General features: G+C 38.9%; 1 protein-coding gene across 2 annotated transcripts in view; it reads right to left on the reverse strand.

Moving 5' to 3' along the window:
• Positions 1 to 17593, reverse strand: part of fj (four-jointed box kinase) — a 220090-nt gene that overhangs the window by 19063 nt on the left and 183434 nt on the right. For both annotated transcript variants that reach the window (XM_087345084.1, XM_087345083.1), the window contains exon 3: positions 8331 to 8389. The gene's annotated coding sequence lies outside the window, so the exon portion shown is untranslated. The remainder of the gene's footprint in view (positions 1 to 8330; positions 8390 to 17593) is intronic.

Raw genomic sequence — 17593 nt, forward strand, 5'->3', positions numbered from 1 at the left:
CCCCTCCCCCTAAATATCCGATTAGATCAATATTAAACAAGAGAACGACAATGTAAAAGTAATCAATAACATGGTTGTGTCGGAAGTCATTTGTCATGCTCTTGCCTGTGACGGTAAGCCAGTATAACGGCAAAGTACAGTCAGCGACCTCAAGCGGAATGGCGTTAAATACTGTTTTCATCATCTGAATCACAAAATTATCGTTACAAGACGTATAAATTACACTATAGAGTTTAAAATATATTACAAAGGATATTTTACAACACGGTTATCGAAATTATAATTAAAACACGATTTCTACACGCATTCCTTGACACGCGTGTTGCATGTTGATCGCCAGTCTGACAGGATATGAACTCGAGCCACGTACGAAGACGAACGAACATTGAATAACCCACGAGTTCCGCTGAAACTGTCACCTGGGGACGTGACAGACTTCGACATCGCCTCAACTAACGCTGTTCGGTCCCACGGTGACATCGTCCGACCACAGCCTGATTTCTTGCGTATTCAAATGGCACAGCGGCTGACTTGTTTGTTAGCTTGTTATTTACGAAAACTCATCAAATATCGAATTTGATGCGGAAAAATTATGAGAATGATGAACCAGGAGGGGACTGTAGCGACATAGTTGAAGAACTGGTCGAGGACGATACGTCAAGATTTCGGGTAAATTTTCTCCGGCCATGGCTGAAAAAGGGTACCGACTTAATAAAAGATATTCAGGAAACCAACACACTAAAGCGATCTGTGTTTTTGGATGGAAATTTGTGATTATATTTGTCCTTAGACACCGAAGTGCTAGGAATCGCTCACGTTCCGTACCATTTCACAAATCTCGTGGCGCTGTATACGCGAACCAACGAGGTTCTAATAATCGAATAAAGTCGGAAAAAATAGTTATCCATTCGCTTTAGAAATAAGTAAAATATTGTATTTCTGTAAAGTTTCGTTTTCCTACAAACGTGTAGATTAAAGAATAGTTTTTTTCCGTAGGATACAAGTAATTTTTTTAAAACCTAATAGCCAATTTTTTTTGTCATTAACAGTACTCATTCCTAAATGGCATATTGCCACAGTACATGCTCAAATATAAATGTTATTTAAATTTTCACAAATTACTATGTAGTTACATATTAATTTAAATTTCGTCATGCCATAGCATGTATCTAACAATTATTTTTACCCGCGTGGCATTTGTACGTAAAGCATAAAATAATATATAAATTACGATAATTTTTAAATTCTTCTTAGAAAATAAAATAAGTCGGCTTATATTTACTAGAAACAAATTAACTAATAAATTCGCGGTCTTGTTCACACACAAATGATCTTATGCCGAATGCGGCCTAACGGCTACCAGTTTACTACGCTCGTCTTGTACGATGGTGTGGACTGGATTTGCTGTAATAAATACATGAGTTCCATGAATAGAGGGGGCATCTCTTAACCACCAAAGACCACCTGTTAATTGGCTTGTTGAATGAAAGTAATGAATTACGTCATACAGAGCGATTTTCAGGAAGTTACGTGAACGCCATTGGCATCTCAAGTCAAGTCTGAAATAGCGTGTAATTTTGCATCACATCAATGGGTGTAAACTTTAGCATCCATATCCATGCTGAACGCTGACACATTAAGACGGTATCTATCAAGATTTCAGTTACTAGTAAAATTGTAATAGACAATTTTGTCTTGAGCCATTATTTAATTATCAAACGAAATTAGCAATTTTATGAAATTTGGTATCAAGATGAGTTCATCTGATGTGATCCATTTGACGAAGTCGAAGAAGTGTAGTGGCTAATTTTACTGCTTATGGCGTTGTTGTAAGTCAAATATGTAATTAACTCCATGACGCAAGGTCCTTTTTCAGAAACTAACACTCGCTCAGGAAGTCAATAAATATCCAGCCTTTTATGGAACCCATACGTTTATCGCTTTGTGGCACCAAATATTGGTTTAGCACACAGGTCTTTTGTTTTGAAGTATTCAGCTATTTCAAATTCGTATTCAAAAAATCGTGTTTGTGTATAGGCCTATATATGAAGTAAAAACTATTATTCTCGTAAATAACTGGAAAAATGTTAAAGAATGAGGAGCTACATACTTTGTACTCCACCACATATTATCGGGCTAATTAAATAAAAAAGGATAATATAGCCAGGGTACGTATCACGTATGGGGGAGATGATACATACATAATTTGCCTCGGAAAACCTGAAAGAGAGACACCAATTACGAGACCTAGGTGTAGATGTCAGAATAATATTAGAATTGATAATAAAGAATTACCATGTTAAATAATGTTCAGAGTTTATGTGGTTCTGAATGGGAACCAGGAGCTCTTGCAAACACGTGGGTTCCATAAAAGGCGAGAAATTTCTTGACCAGCTGAGCTTGTAAAGATGGACGGTATTACATGAAATTGGATACTTAGGTAGCCACTCTGATTGGATGGGGAAAATGAAAACGAGTACAAAATTTTGGTAAAAAACCCTCATGGAAGCCATTTACTTTGGAAGACAGAGAAGACGAATGGAAAATAATATTCTAATTAATCATAGATAAATTGTTCAGAAGTGTAATCTGTCTGTGAACTTTGCCCAACAGCGAATTTGGTTTTAGATGTTATAAAACTGCTTTCTCTGAAACTGATTAGAAAACTGTGTTTCGCAAGATCATGTTACCAACCATTAGATACAGACTATTGGTTAACAAAAGCATTTCAGGATCTGCATTTTAACCACATCAGTGTTACTGCTAAATCCGAAGTTCGCAAGGCCACCATGTTGTAATCTCTCATGCCACAAAACCTCCACTTGTTTCGCGTGTGGAGGAGAGTCGTGTGTATGACCGTCTCGCTCATTTGACAGTTATTCATGCGCGTGTCTTCTTTTATTTATTTTCTGTAAAGTCATATTTTATTCCAACTCCGTGCATGGCGCAATATGGACCTACTTATAGCAGAAAAGGGTGTGAGAAGTTCATAAGATGGTTAGACAATAGCGTTGCAGAATATGAGGTTAAAAAATTCAACATTTTTTTAAAATAACACACAGTCTTTGTAGTAACAAACGAAAACACTCATAGAAAAATAATAAATAATGCAAAAACAGAATGTAAACTAATCCTTAGGAACAACGCACTGAGTAAAGCTAATGGTGAACCAATGACAACAAACCAAATACGATCTGGCATTGTACCTACAATTTTCATAATCAATTTGAGAAAATTCAAAATAGCCTAGCAGATTCCACGATCTATCGTACAATTAAACGGGACCAATTTACTTCATATAACGAACAGGTGCTCGTGATTTCTCGTTTCGTAATTTTACTTCAAGGGGTAAAAGAGTGTGGGAAAGGCTGAAAAATTGAGTCACTTCAGGCACTTCACGTGGAAGACATTCCGCGCCACAATAGCGTGTCTAATGTTTGAACGACCTAAGATCGAAGCCCGACTCATGTTCCCGTGATTTTACCCAATGCATGTTGCGCATAACTGCCTGTACAATGCCCTTGTGTTGAAAGTCTGTAATCGAATAGGCTATAAGAAACGCAGTTGATGCGTTACATTTCCCGCCACTATGACGTGGTGAGTAAGTCCACCGGTACAAATGTAGTGAGATCTGAAATGTACATTTCTCTGTTCGTTATACCATCCACTGCCCTACTAAAACTACGCCAGCATATATGCGATTAGCGAGAAGGCGAGAAAAAAAATCTCATGATAATTGTCACACGAAGATGAAAAGAAAAAGGAAACAGAATAGGAGATACTAAGAAAAGAGATAAGTAAAAAAAAATTGATAAATAGAACCATTAGGTGTGAACAAAATATCCAGATCTGAAGAAAGTGTGATAAAAACAGAAAGAATAAAGTCTTGAAACAAGAAAAATATTTTGGAGAGCAAATAATTTAAGTTCTTGAGAAATGTATTAAAATAAATTAATTTCAGAAAAAAAATATAATAATCGTTTCATATCTTGATAACTTTGATAACAATTAAAATAATCGGTCTCTTTGAAGCATATATTCGAAAAATAACTTTCACAGAACACGAAATAGCTAAGTCATCAGTCGATTCCTGTAAAGAATTGGCGAGTTTTATATTCGCTGCAGTCTCATTGTCGGGGGGGGGGGGGGGGCATTTTTTCTCAGCGCTAAAGCGGCCGAGGCGTTAAGCTGACTACTCGCCTCCACAAGGTTCTGCTGTGAATAAGCTAAGTTCACTTTATCCAACATACGCGCCATTAGACTATGAAAGAGAAGAAATACCACGAAGTGAAACAGCCGTCAATTACTTAAACCAACGCGCTGTCAAACACTGCCACGTCAAGACCTGCACAAAGCAACTGACACAGTGTTTACAGAACCCATTCAATCCGAAGCGAGAATGCGGCAGGATTTTCGGTCTCACGGTGACATCAGGTCTGTAAAGTGTCAGGGAAAGAACACGGGGAATATGTAAGGCCATTGGAATCGTGAACACGTCTTTCACGTCTCTGTGCACTAACAAGTTTGAACAGTCGGCCGAACTATACAAAACCCAGCACAATCATTGAACACAATAAGAACACGGCCCGGAATCGAACCAACTGACACGACGAACGTGAATTTTAGATGCATCCGGCTGGAATCTTGGCGTGAGAGTGTTTTTTTCTTCTTCAGTTTTTCACTTCATCAAAATACTGGAACACTGTCTTAAAATGAGCTACGAGCTCAGATTACCTACCAAATATTCATTCACAACCACCATGCAGTTTAGACACGCTTTATATTTAATACTGCCAGCAAAGTGTCACAATTGAACAAACAAACAAAGCCCGAAGGATAACTACACTTCGGGCTTTGTTTGTTTGTTCAATTGTGACACTTTGCTGGCAGTATTAATTATAAAGCGTGTCTAAACAGCATGGTGGTTGTGAATGAAGATTTGGTAGGTAATCTGGGCTAGTAGTTCATTTTAAAACAACGTTCCAGTATAATACTTTTGAAGTTTTCTGTCTTCTGGGTTGTCATCAGGGAGATGAATGTTCATCGCCCTGATGACGGTGGCAGTATGACCTCTGAAACTTTGGTGGACATCGACCAGACTACACAGCGCAACAACCCAGAAATCTTCATACTCATCGCCCTGATGATGGAGGCAGTATGACCTCTGAAACGTTGGTTAACATCGACCAGACTACACAGCGCAACAACCCAGAAGACTGAAATCTTCATACTCATCGCCCTGATGATGGAGGCAGTATGACCTCTGAAACGTTGGTAAACATCGACCATACTACACAGCGCAACAACCCAGAAGACAGAAATCTTCATACTCATCGCCCTGATGATGGAGGCAGTATGACCTCTGAAACGTTGGTGGACATCGACCAGACTACACAGCGCAACAACCCAGAAGACAGAAATCTTCATACTCTGATGACGGAGGCAGTATGACCTCTGAAACGTTGGTAAATATCGACCAGAATACACAGCGCAACAACCCAGAAGACAGAAATCTTCATACTCATCGCCCTGATGATGGAGGCAGTATGACCTCTGAAACGTTGGTAAACATCGACCATACTACACAGCGCAACAACCCAGAAGACAGAAATCTTCATATTCACTGCTGTGAAAACCTCAAATCATGAATAATACTTTTCTTATATATTTCAACACACTACTTATTTATTTCAAAGAACAAGTTTAAATTCATAGACAATGGAAGTTGGCTAGGCCATCCTGCCCAAATATGATCATATGAAATGAGTCACAGGAAACGTGTAAATTTGCAGCCACTAGTCTGAGAAGTTGCTTCACTGAATACCACAATGATGGTAAGTCCTCTCTAATCGGAGAGTCTGGTTCCCATAGAAGTACTCCCAAGCTATAAAAGTTATCCAAAATACAAGATCTTTCTTCTGTTCGTAAAGACAGATGAGGAATATATAACTTCCACTAAGGTGGCAGTTAATGGCCTTTTTTGAGTGAGGAGCTGTAAATATGTCAATGGAAAATTCTCCCTGTTCCAGAGGTTTCCAAAAGGGAATGAGGGTTGAAACCCAATAAAAACATTTGTTGCTGCCTTTCTAAACCCTCGTCCTCTGTACTCCTAAAAGCAATGTCATATAAGAAAGGTTGTTATTTAAAAGTCGGCTTTTAGCCCTAGGATACGGAACTAAGTGCCACAGACGAACCCATATGTGGTACAAATTCCGTTTAAGGCACAGTGTAAGTGTATAACAGACCTAACATTAATTGGTTAAAATTGCTCTTAATGGACTTGGGGGACACACAACCAAAGACTTATGGACTTTGAGCAAAAAATCAATATGTTTTTTTAGTGTTGACGGAATTATAGGAGTCGCCTCGGTAACTGATGAGAGTCGGCTTCCGTAATGGCAATGAGGAATGTCAGATACGGTACAAACACACAGCACACTTTCCATACTTTAATTAATGGAATATTTTCTGTTTCTGAAATATTATGTAGCCGATTTCCGTAAACATGAAGAAGTTATGGTTGGACCTGCCATAAGAGATATTCTTTTTCATTCCGACCTAAATTCAAGTCTCTTTATGTGTGTCACTTCGTTTTCATGCCACGGTACTTGTAATATATGCTATTTCCTCGTACTAAAAGACTTGTTGCACAACCGTGAAAGGAACGGGCGAAAGTGTTTTATACGTCTAAACTGAAACTTCTGAGAGAAAACGAATATTTTGTGCAAAATAAATAAATAACTTTTTGCAAGAAAGCATGTTTCGTCTTCGGATCTACTCGAAGGAATACGACGAAATTTAGTACTGGGTTCAAGAGGGTCTACATTAATATTTTTTGGGCGAATTACGTTTTTATCGATAAGACACATAACCCATATTTCACTTGAAGCTGAAAACGATCTTCATCGACTTTTTTTTCAAAAACGGCTTATCGCATTAGAATGTAGTGCATTGCCTTCAGTATATAGTTCATTGAGGTCATTAGCTGGTAGGTTCCTTGAAATACTTCTGAATGCTGTAAATAGGCTATCTAATAAAGTACATATTATGGCTGAAAAAAACATTTGCGCCTTAACGGAACATAATTCGATGTTGCTTTTCATTTATTTTTCCTTCCGGTTTCAAAACCTGCACATTTGAATTATTGACTGAATATTATCAAAAAAGGGGTCCGCAGTGGCCGCGCGGTCTGATGCGTGGGCCTTGTGCCGCTTGGTCGCTGGGACCGTGGGTTCGAATCCCACTCAAGCCATGGATGTCTCTGTTGTGCTGTCCTGTTTACAGGTAGAGGCCTTGCGACGGGCCGATCCCTCGTGAAAGGAGTCCTACCGAATGTCTTAGATCTAAGCCAACGTAAAGTTGGGACCCGCAGTGCTCAGGCACTTGAAGAACGGGTCGTTCCCAGTATCCCCCAGTATATTATCAAAACGACATGTAAAACTTGTTTGACAAAGATAAGCCACGATAATTGTTATAATTAAAGTAAGTTTCATTAATGGTTACAACTGTAATTTACTTCATTTTCGTATTACGTTCATCTGTATATTTCCATGCCAGCCTCTTTACAGAAAGAAAAATAAAATTTTGCGTTGTTCTCCATAGTACGCCAAGGCGAACTTTCAACTATCGTTACGTCTCATTCTCGACATCTGCGGGGTGAACATAAACCTGTGCTGGATTAGGCTGTAGTTCTTACAGCAGTCTTGGTTCGGGCGGTTACTCGTCAATTTCTCACGGCGAGTAGTCCAGTGGGATTTGTATTGAACAAAGTGGCACTGTGACAGATTTATCTCCGAGTCCTTACATTTTCCCCTGTCAGTATCATTGTACCGCAACTTCATATTCATGTCTTGTCACTTGAGGGATGAACAATACGCCATTTAACAACCGCAGTTCCACTGAGACAAGTCTCAAAACACCGCAACAACAACAAAAGAAAAACAACAGGCATTTGGTAAATCTACAAAGTACGGAAGCGTCCCTGATAATCGATACTGTCATTAATACGGTCAATGAATGTTTATTGCTGTGGTAAATATTGTTCAGAATTTTGCTTCACAGTTCATTGTCAAGTAGCCTCCCCCACCCAAAAAAAAATTACACTCTCTGCCTTGTCAGTGTGTGTAATTACTGGTTTAATAAACTAATTTAATCCAATATCGACAGCATTTACAATCACGCTTGCAAAGAGTTTGGAATAACAACGTAAAAGATATCCTCACAAGTTTGTAAAATAACCTACAGGCGGACGGCATGATGGTAAACGCAGGACATTGGTTGTAAAGCTAGTCTCATGTGCAAAATTAACAGCGTACATTTGATTACCTTACCTGTGTCAGTATTGGCTGCAAACAGCTGGAGACACTTGGAATAATATTCGGACCAATCACTGTAACAAAAGACAGACACGAAATTAAGCTACTTGTCATCTGAAGAAAACCACTCAGTTCTAATAATTACATGACAACATTTTATTTCAGGTCAGACGCCGCGTGGGCAAATACCATGACGCGCTAGTAAAAGATACCCCATAAATAGCGTCAACACCGACAGACTGAGGGTGTCAAATAAAATCAGAAGATCCTTGTGTATAATGAATCGAAATGTAAAGCGTTTGTGGGCCATTTTATCTTCCGACTATCTCCAGCAGTTACTGGAAAAGGCGATTGAAGGCTCCAGCAATAGCACCCACGTACTTCGGAACCAAATATCAGGCGTGTTAGCGCTTGAAAGCTGCAGGGTCAAACAGACGTTGGCATCAGATGCCAAAATTAGGTCCAGCACCTTCAGCTGGATACGATTCTGAGCCAGTTAAATCTTGTACAGAATACAGCCACCTTCATACACGCTGCCTAGAATCTCATATATCTAATCAACATCGTCACAACATATTTTCATAAAAATTAATATTATTATCATGTTATCATCACTTTTTAAGTCCTTGAAGCACGAAGTTCTTCCAAATAACTATTCATTCAGTTCGCATATATATATATATATATATATTACAAAAATTAATTAAGAAGGATGTAATATCAACTAACGTGGCTCAGAATAGCCTAATTGTAGACTTTTGTGATAAAGACGATAAACCCTCAACACAGATGGCTGTCTATCGGGTTGTAGCGCCGTGTAGTTTGGCAGAAGTTTACCAGAGTTACAGAGGTCATCGCCCTGATTATGGAGGCAGCAAGGACCTCTGAAACGTTGGTAAACGTCGACCAGAATTCGTACTCACTGCTGTGAAAACCTCAAATCCTACACAACCTTCAACATACATTATAATAGAGATTCTGTTTATTTTTTCAGAGGCCTCGAGTTCAGTTCTTCGCTCAATGACAGCCTATCCTGGCTAGTGGTTTTGTAGTTTTCATAAGCGAAGTTCGATTCCAGATAGGTACAAAAATATTTCTCTTAGCTGCTGAGTTAAAAGTATCTATCAGGCTGGCCCAACCTACTTGTACCGTCAGCGATTTTCTCGAGAAGTGACAGGTGCCTGATGCTAACCAGTAACCCGAATACAATACCAAGGCTAGGAATGCATAGAATGTTACAACCACTCCCACACACTCCTACGAACGTCGTGGTCGAGTGGTTAGCACTCCTGATCCGTATTTGGGAAATCTAAGCTTCATATCTTGGCCGGGGGACTTTTTTTTCGTGATTTTTCTCAGTATTTCCAGACAAATGCGTTAAATTTGGCTATGATCACTTCCATCTACATTCTTTCCAATTCATAACATCACATATGGCTTGAACTGAGGGCGTAGATAACGAACCCCCTCGTAACCTGGTGTCAGTTCACTCCAAAACTTACTAGTAAGAAATTGTGCCCGCTTACCTCGTTGCTTCAGTGACCCCCTGGTAAATTAACTAAGGATCTGCAGTTTCGGATTTAAACACAGTTAATTTTGCTCGAAAAATTCATCTGAATGTATGTAATTCACAAACGAAAATAATTACACACAACAACCAAAATTTCTCAGAACAATAAGAATGTATGATTTGAGGTTTTCACAGCGGTGAGTATGAAGATTTCTGTTTTCTGGGTTGTTGAGCTGTCATCAGGGCGATGAATTCATCGCCCTGATGACGGAGGCAGTACGACCTCTGAAACGTTGGTAAACATCGACCAGACTACACGGCGCAACAACCCAGAAGACAGAAATCTTCAACAGTAAGAATATTTGCAGAAATATTAAAACAGAAATACCAGTCGCTGCCAAATGGTCGCCATCACTGACCAAGACAGAATCTGTGCCAGCAGAAAACGTAGCGCCTTCTTGCTGTAGCAAGTGAAAAGGGACTATGACTGTAGAACACGGTCCTTCAGAGCGGTCACCATGAGAAATGTTAAAACCTGTCCGCTGGATACCTCAGTCTTGGCCCTTGCCAACTAAACACATCCTACGATACGTTGAGCTTCTCCTCCAAGAAAATTCGTAACAAACTGCAGCCGAAATCTCATATCAAAACACAATTAGTTTCTCCGTTTTAAATACGCAATTTTCAACCACGATTATTGAGTTCCATTCAACTACTAAAATATTTCATACTTTGCAAATCCTCCATTTATTTTTAAATTCAGGATTTACCAACCAAACTGTTACAACATTTTCGAACGTATATGAAGCTGAATTTATCAAGTGATAGACTAGCTATATTATTCGCTATTTCAATATTAAAAGAATAAAACATACACGACTGTCATTTAGAATACTTTAGCGTGCTTCAATTGTATCAATAAAAATTAACTCACTTTAAACTAGTGGTAGAGAGATTGGTCTAAATGTATACCCAGAGAAAATTAAGTACTAAGTGGCATACAGAGTGATTCAAAGCTCTGATACAATCCTTAGGGAGTTCCTGAGGAAATAATTTAAAGTAGAAAATGTAAGCAGACACTCCACCGTTTCCGAGTGACGACGGTTTATATTGTGTCGTCTTCTATCAGGTCCAGTGACAGGTTCATGTGAACTTATTACTGAGTCTTCGGGTTGAGAGAAAGGCGGAAAATTTCTAGATCAGATAAGTGACCAAGAAAATTCTGCTCCACGGAGCTAGTTAACTTATTCTTTTACTAATTTCTCTTGAATTATTGCATCACGATGATAATGCTAGCAACCAACAATTAATACCTGTAAGTTTTTTGGAGCTGCATTTGAATAAACAGACTCACAAGCATGCCATTGACATAAATCTGGGTCCACTCATCACAAAAAATTTTCTCCTTTAAACTAAGCTTTGTCATGCTATTTCAGATATTTGGCGAAAAATAATATTCAAAGATTAGGAGTCCCCAAGCAACGACAAGCCATATATCTTGTGCGACTTTCTTGATTGTGTTCCTAGGTCTTAAAAGGTCAATGTGTCTGCATTAAATCCTCTCTCGGGCTAAATGCGACCGAAATTTGGGGCATTGCCACATTGGTGAAATTTTTTCTTAATCAAAGTTTATTAATGCTAGTTCATTATTTCCATTTATGTAATATTTCATAACAAAGATATTGTTTTATTTAAAATAAACGGCTCTTGGAAAAGTAATTATAAGTATTATTATTATTTATTACGAATACTCACGTTATTACCGTAAAATTGGCATAAGCCTTCAAAGCGAGGAATCTACATGGAATACTGAGGAAAATATCGGAAAATAATTTTAAACCAGAAAGAATGTTCACGAAATATAAATTAGATGAACTTGCCCAGGATGGCGTCTAGCAGTGATGTCTTCTGCTAGTGTTCTTAAACCACTGAGCTATATAATACGACTTTGTTGGTAGTTAGTTAGTCAATTATTGGTTACTTTCTTAATACTTATTATCTATACCCCTCTGCATGGCTCTACAGTCCTTGAAGGACCATGGACTCCTCACATATAGGAGGTTTCTTAGGGTATTTCGATATTTGGTAAGACTGACTGGACGAGTGATCAGCCAAAAGACAAGAGGACACCGCAACACGTAGAAACACGCGGTCAGAACATCCATGCCTTCAGCGGGATACAAACCCACGGTCCCAGCGTACGAATGATCATGGCCCGTGGCTCAGACCGCGCTGACCGTACTGACAGACGATCAGCCTCACCACATCCACCAAAACCACTGTCTGCAGAATCAGCAGAGCAACATCACTGTGGCAGAGCAAGGAGGCAGATTGGAGCAGGGCCGGCCTCTGCTAGCTGTTGTAGTATGGAATTTGAAGAATGTGGGCAGACGGCGAGCGTGGAGTCGTCAAACGGATACAGAACACAACAGAGTTCGTCTTGTACTGCAGTATTATAACCTGAAGTCGCGTATCAAACAAAGCACACAGGAGTTTTATCTTGTAGTGCCGAATTCTGATCTGAAGTATCAGAGTACACAGAAATTACGTCTTGTACTTTGGAAATCAAATCATGAACCACGTATTAAATAAAGTACAACGGATTTTCGTATTGGACTACTGGAATCTCATCGGAAGAAGAGTTTTATAGAACACACAGAGTTCTGTTTAGTACTGAAAAACTAAACCAGTTTGATTATTCGATTCCAAAACAAAAGAACACTTTTCGAAATTTCTTATATAAGATAAAATTAAGAACTTTTTTTAATTTCTTTGTCAGCTTCGGAATTTATCTGTGACATGTTGAAATTCGTGTCTTCATTCGTGTAAAGTTGTAACACTCCCAGGCTCGGCCTTCAGGGCGAATTGAGTACGAAAATACTTTATCACGGTGGGCCTATAAAATTTGACCGGTGTGCTGCGGAGAAACAGTTTATTGTGCGCTGTCACTGGTGCGCGCTAAAACCATTTTCTAGTGAATAGGAATCAACATTCGAAACTAAGAGGGCCTTTTAAGGTCACTGCCTCTTATTCTTGACCGAGGTGTGCATAATTAGAAGTAAAAACAATGTATCCTGAAGAGCGAAAAGTACTGCAAAATCAATTATATCATGGTGTCAGCATCTAGACGTTTTAACAAAAAAATTCTAATACACGTTTCACCTCGTAAGGAACTTTTCTTTAGATTATTAGCCAATAATAAAATTATTTAATTATTACCCTATTTATCCTACCAGTAATAGGTTCCTTGTGGAATTTTTATCAATTTTCAACTAATCCTCTATATAAGATTTGAGGTTTTCACAGCGGTGATTATGAAGATTTCTGTATTCTGGGTTGTTTCGCTGTGTAGTCTGGTCGATGTTTACCAACCTCTTCATCGCCCTGATGATGGAGGCAGTATGACCTCTGAAACGTTGGTAAACATCGACCAGACTACACAGAGCAACAACCCGGAAGACAGAAATCTTAATTCTCTATAGTTCAAACATTCTCCTTAGTAAAAATTCCGTGTAAATTAAAATTAATTAGAAATTTGAGATAAAATACACTTTCATACGCAGTTTTGTCATATTACAATTTTGATGATATAGTTCGTAGATGCAGATACCCCTCGGCACACTGGACACCCCTAAGGGGAAGAGAAATGACCTCTTGAGCTACGTGTAGGCACGACACATCAGCTTCCGGTCGCTGTCATGTCGATCCCCGCATTTATCGATTAGGGTCTGAAGGAAAGTTACCCGTCTTTGTCAGGCATAGAAATGGGGTAAGTAAACCGTGGCTTTGTGGCCACAGTGATCTGCATAAGATGCAAATATATACAAGATCTCAGTGCCACAAAGACCATCTCTCACGCTATGGATACATGGGATTGAATGACATTTATTCTTTCAGTCACAACAAAGACTATCAATGTACATTAATGCGATATCTTCTGTTTTTATTTAACAAAAAACTGAATATATTAGGTATATACAGGATGTTTTCAACGAACGGCGAATTCGGAATGACATAATTAGCGTCATCTATGATAGAAAAATTAAAATGTCTACGTGTAAACAGGAGGATAGTATTAAAATTCAACTTGGAGACAATGGGGAAAATAATAAATTCTTCCAGATCATGACATACCTGTGTGGGAATTGAATGAATATGGCAATAAACCTTAGGATTCCATAAAAGAGTTGAATTTCTTGATTAATTTTACGACTAAGTTTATCATTAAACGTCTGCATCATACAGTTAGTGTTACACAGCGGCTTTGTTACAAGCTACACGCATAGGTTACAGTGAGTCACATTTATTGTCGATTTGGCATTCTTGAAATCTATCTCGAAACTTTATTGTTCTACATGTAAGAAGATAACTTCTGATGTTTTCCGGAGTAGTTGCATCGGAATACATACAATACGTTCGTAATTGCTGTGTAAAGTGATAGCCCTGGTTGTCTAATTTATGCTGGTATTGTAATACGTATTTGACAAGAATCCTTCATAACTAATAACTGAATTGCGTCCATTAATAAAGAAGAGCTGACATGGCGCTCAAAAAATAGTTCCTAAAAACTTGCAAAAACTCTTGAAGTCAAAAAATCTTAACGTTCCCCAAACAGTCACTGGGCCAATTTTCCGAAAATTCAGGTCCATTTCGTCAGAATCAAGAAAAGTATTTTTTTTTCAGGGACCGGCAGATAGCTTTTTGGTTAATTTTGTAAACTGTAAACTGTTGAGGTTATGTAACGTCGAATTAAGTAGTCGCAACAATGTTAGAGGTAAACTGAAGAAAATAATCGAAACTTATTTTAAAATTACAGCATTACTTGGGACTACCTCAATATCACGTCAATAGCCGGTATTCGAACCGGGAACACCCGAATGTAATTCACATACGAATTACTACCACATCCAGATGAGAACAGTTTACGTATGTCTGATATTCAGTTACCGCAAAATAACTCCGAGCAAATATGACGTTACAAGTAGACACGTGAGCGGGAGGGTAAGACCTCGAAGCGTTGACACACACGGAGAGACAACTCATTTCTTCCTTGTATCTATCAGATGTCAAATTATTAAGTTTAGGCTTTAGAAGTAGCGCGTACGTGTTCATGAAATACATGTTAGTGTAATGCCAGTGTGTCGATTTTTTTCGGAATTAAAATATGGACACTTTACCTTATTCTCCCACTTCCCATTCCCCTCTTTCAATGACGTAGCTGAAGCTAGCAGTTACGTTGGGGCCACTGTATTACAGTTCATGGGCTGTATTAGATCGGGACAATAAACGTTCCGACCGACAGAGAGCAGGAAACACGCGGCTGTGAACATCGCAGTACAAGATGAAACAGCATTGCCATCGCAGTGTCCGTGAATCGATTGTCGCTTCATTATTATTATTATTATTATTATTAGTGTTCTGTCTGACGACAGGTCCATATATCATGAACAAGATTTTTCCATCCTCTTCAGGTTGTCAGGGACCTGCTCATACATATATACATTCTTGGCAGATGATCCAGAAGTGGTTTGCCATTGCCTTCTTCTGTGTGTGTGAGTGGAGTAATTGTTGGGATGCCACGGAGAAACCGGGGAGCTCCCGGAGGAAAACTCCGTGATACCTAGATCACGGCCTTGCCCAACACAAGTTATAAATCTGAGCACCACCGGGAATTGAAACCGGGACCCCAGGATTACAAGGCTAGTGTTCTGACCACTAGACCACCGTGGAGGTTTTTCATTATTATAAGCACGCTAAATGTAGGCAGTGTTTGACGCCTGCAAACACATTCCTATCAGCTACACCGTGTGTCTATTCCAGAACCGATAAACGTATTTTCATGAAATAAGATACTGGAAACTTCTGCTAAAATTTGTCTACATGTCAGAACCATCGTTCAAATCGTACGACAACGTAGGGAAATTTATATGAAGGGTCTAGGGCCTATGCGCGTTTGCTTTATTATTAATGCAGTCTCTAAGAGCATCACCATCTTTAACAAAGATTGTATTTCGCTTATGCATATTATTTAGCGGTCTGAGGCATAGAACTCGTGAGCCTGACCGCTGGGACCGTGGGTTCGAGTCCCACTCAAGGCATGGATGTTTGTCCGCGACTTTCTCTTCCAGTCTGATGGATGAAGACTGACCACGGAAGGTAAGGAGAAACCACCGTGGTATCTTCACAAGAAAAACTCCGTAATGGGGTTGCAAACCAATCCTAGGATAAAAAAAAAACTTTTTTCTTATTTTTTTTGTATCATATTTTGATTTTATTTCAGCGTTTGCCTGTCATTGGCTCCTCGCTGTTGGCAAACACTTTAATAAATGCATCTAATTATTCTACAGCTTTTTTATGTAGCAAACATTTTCTTTTACGTTTCCCACAATTTTATTTTTCTAACCACACCGAAACATTCACCACTGATACATATCTTCAAGTGTCGTGGGAGTTTTATATTTTTTAAGTACGTCGTATAACACAGAGTCATCATCTGAATAGTTCCACCCCCCGGGGCGGTTTGATCACACGTCCAGAATTAAGATCCATGTGGCGGTGATTGGACAAGTACGAACAAGTACGTATCAGTTAGACCGTGATCCATATTGAGGTTGTACCCGGCAATCAAATGCCTTTTTATTTTATAAGAAATCTTACTTCGTAACATGCTATCAAACAAAAATTGCACTTCATATCTTTCCTAAACCGCAGACTGAGCATTTCTGCCCCCTCTCCCCAAACACATATAAGTAATATATGTAATCAGAGAGTTTAATCTCTGCACACAATAAGGTTAGTCCCAGCTCACAGAACAGAATGCCTCAAAACGTCTTCCCCAATGAAGATTACTCCATCGCGATATTATTACAAGGGAGGTGTTCTTCGTGTCTGATATTAAGCAGGTTTTGCTGTCATATTGTCTTTTCTAACAAATAAATGAAATTATGTGTATCTTAATTATTTCTGTTAGTGACTGCCATATTGGGGAAAATTATTATTTATACATCCAAAGAAGAGACTACAAATTAAACTTTTCGACCACAACATAAATATTTGATTTCGAAAATTATAGTTTCCATCGATCTAACTTCCTAGCTCAGAAAAGCGAGCTATCATAAAGTTATGCGTAATTAGCGATAAACGTCTTATTTCTACTGTACCATGGGGAAATCCCGGGTTATATAACTGACAAAAACAAACTATAACAAAGACAATTAACTTGTGCTTACGGCTTCATGAAACGTTACACGGCGTAAAGTTGATGATAAATTTGCTGGGACGTTGCGCCATGTAGTTTCGTAGAGATTTACCGACGTTTCAGAGGCGGTTACCACCTCCATCATCAAGACGATTAGGCTGTAAGCACCTGTGAAACGTCGAGACTATACGGTGCAACATCCCAGATAAAAGTAATCTTATGAGAGAACATGTTATCAGATACAAAATTTCGTCATTTTCAGGCGGTCCTTCAAACCACTCCTTCCACAAAGACCATCGAAGTTATATTAAATTCTGTTTCCGTTTCATACATTAACTTTCCCACTAGCTAATTCTTATATGTATGAACTGCATTATAGAACTACAACTTGATTAAAGAACAGAAGGAATAACGCAGTCATGTAGGAACAGCATCAGCAGATAAGCTACGCTTTAATATTCATGTAGCCGACGTCTAAGGAAGCCGACAAATACGGGTGTGAGATCATGTCTTACTCCAACGTTGAATTCTCCTCGCCTTTTAACCAGAGCTGTGGTAATACGAATGTTC

Source organism: Zootermopsis nevadensis, unplaced genomic scaffold (genome assembly GCF_977971745.1).
Source record: "Zootermopsis nevadensis isolate Lab colony 2312 unplaced genomic scaffold, Znev_1.0 Znev_ptg000008l, whole genome shotgun sequence".
NCBI lineage: Eukaryota > Metazoa > Arthropoda > Insecta > Blattodea > Termopsidae > Zootermopsis > Zootermopsis nevadensis.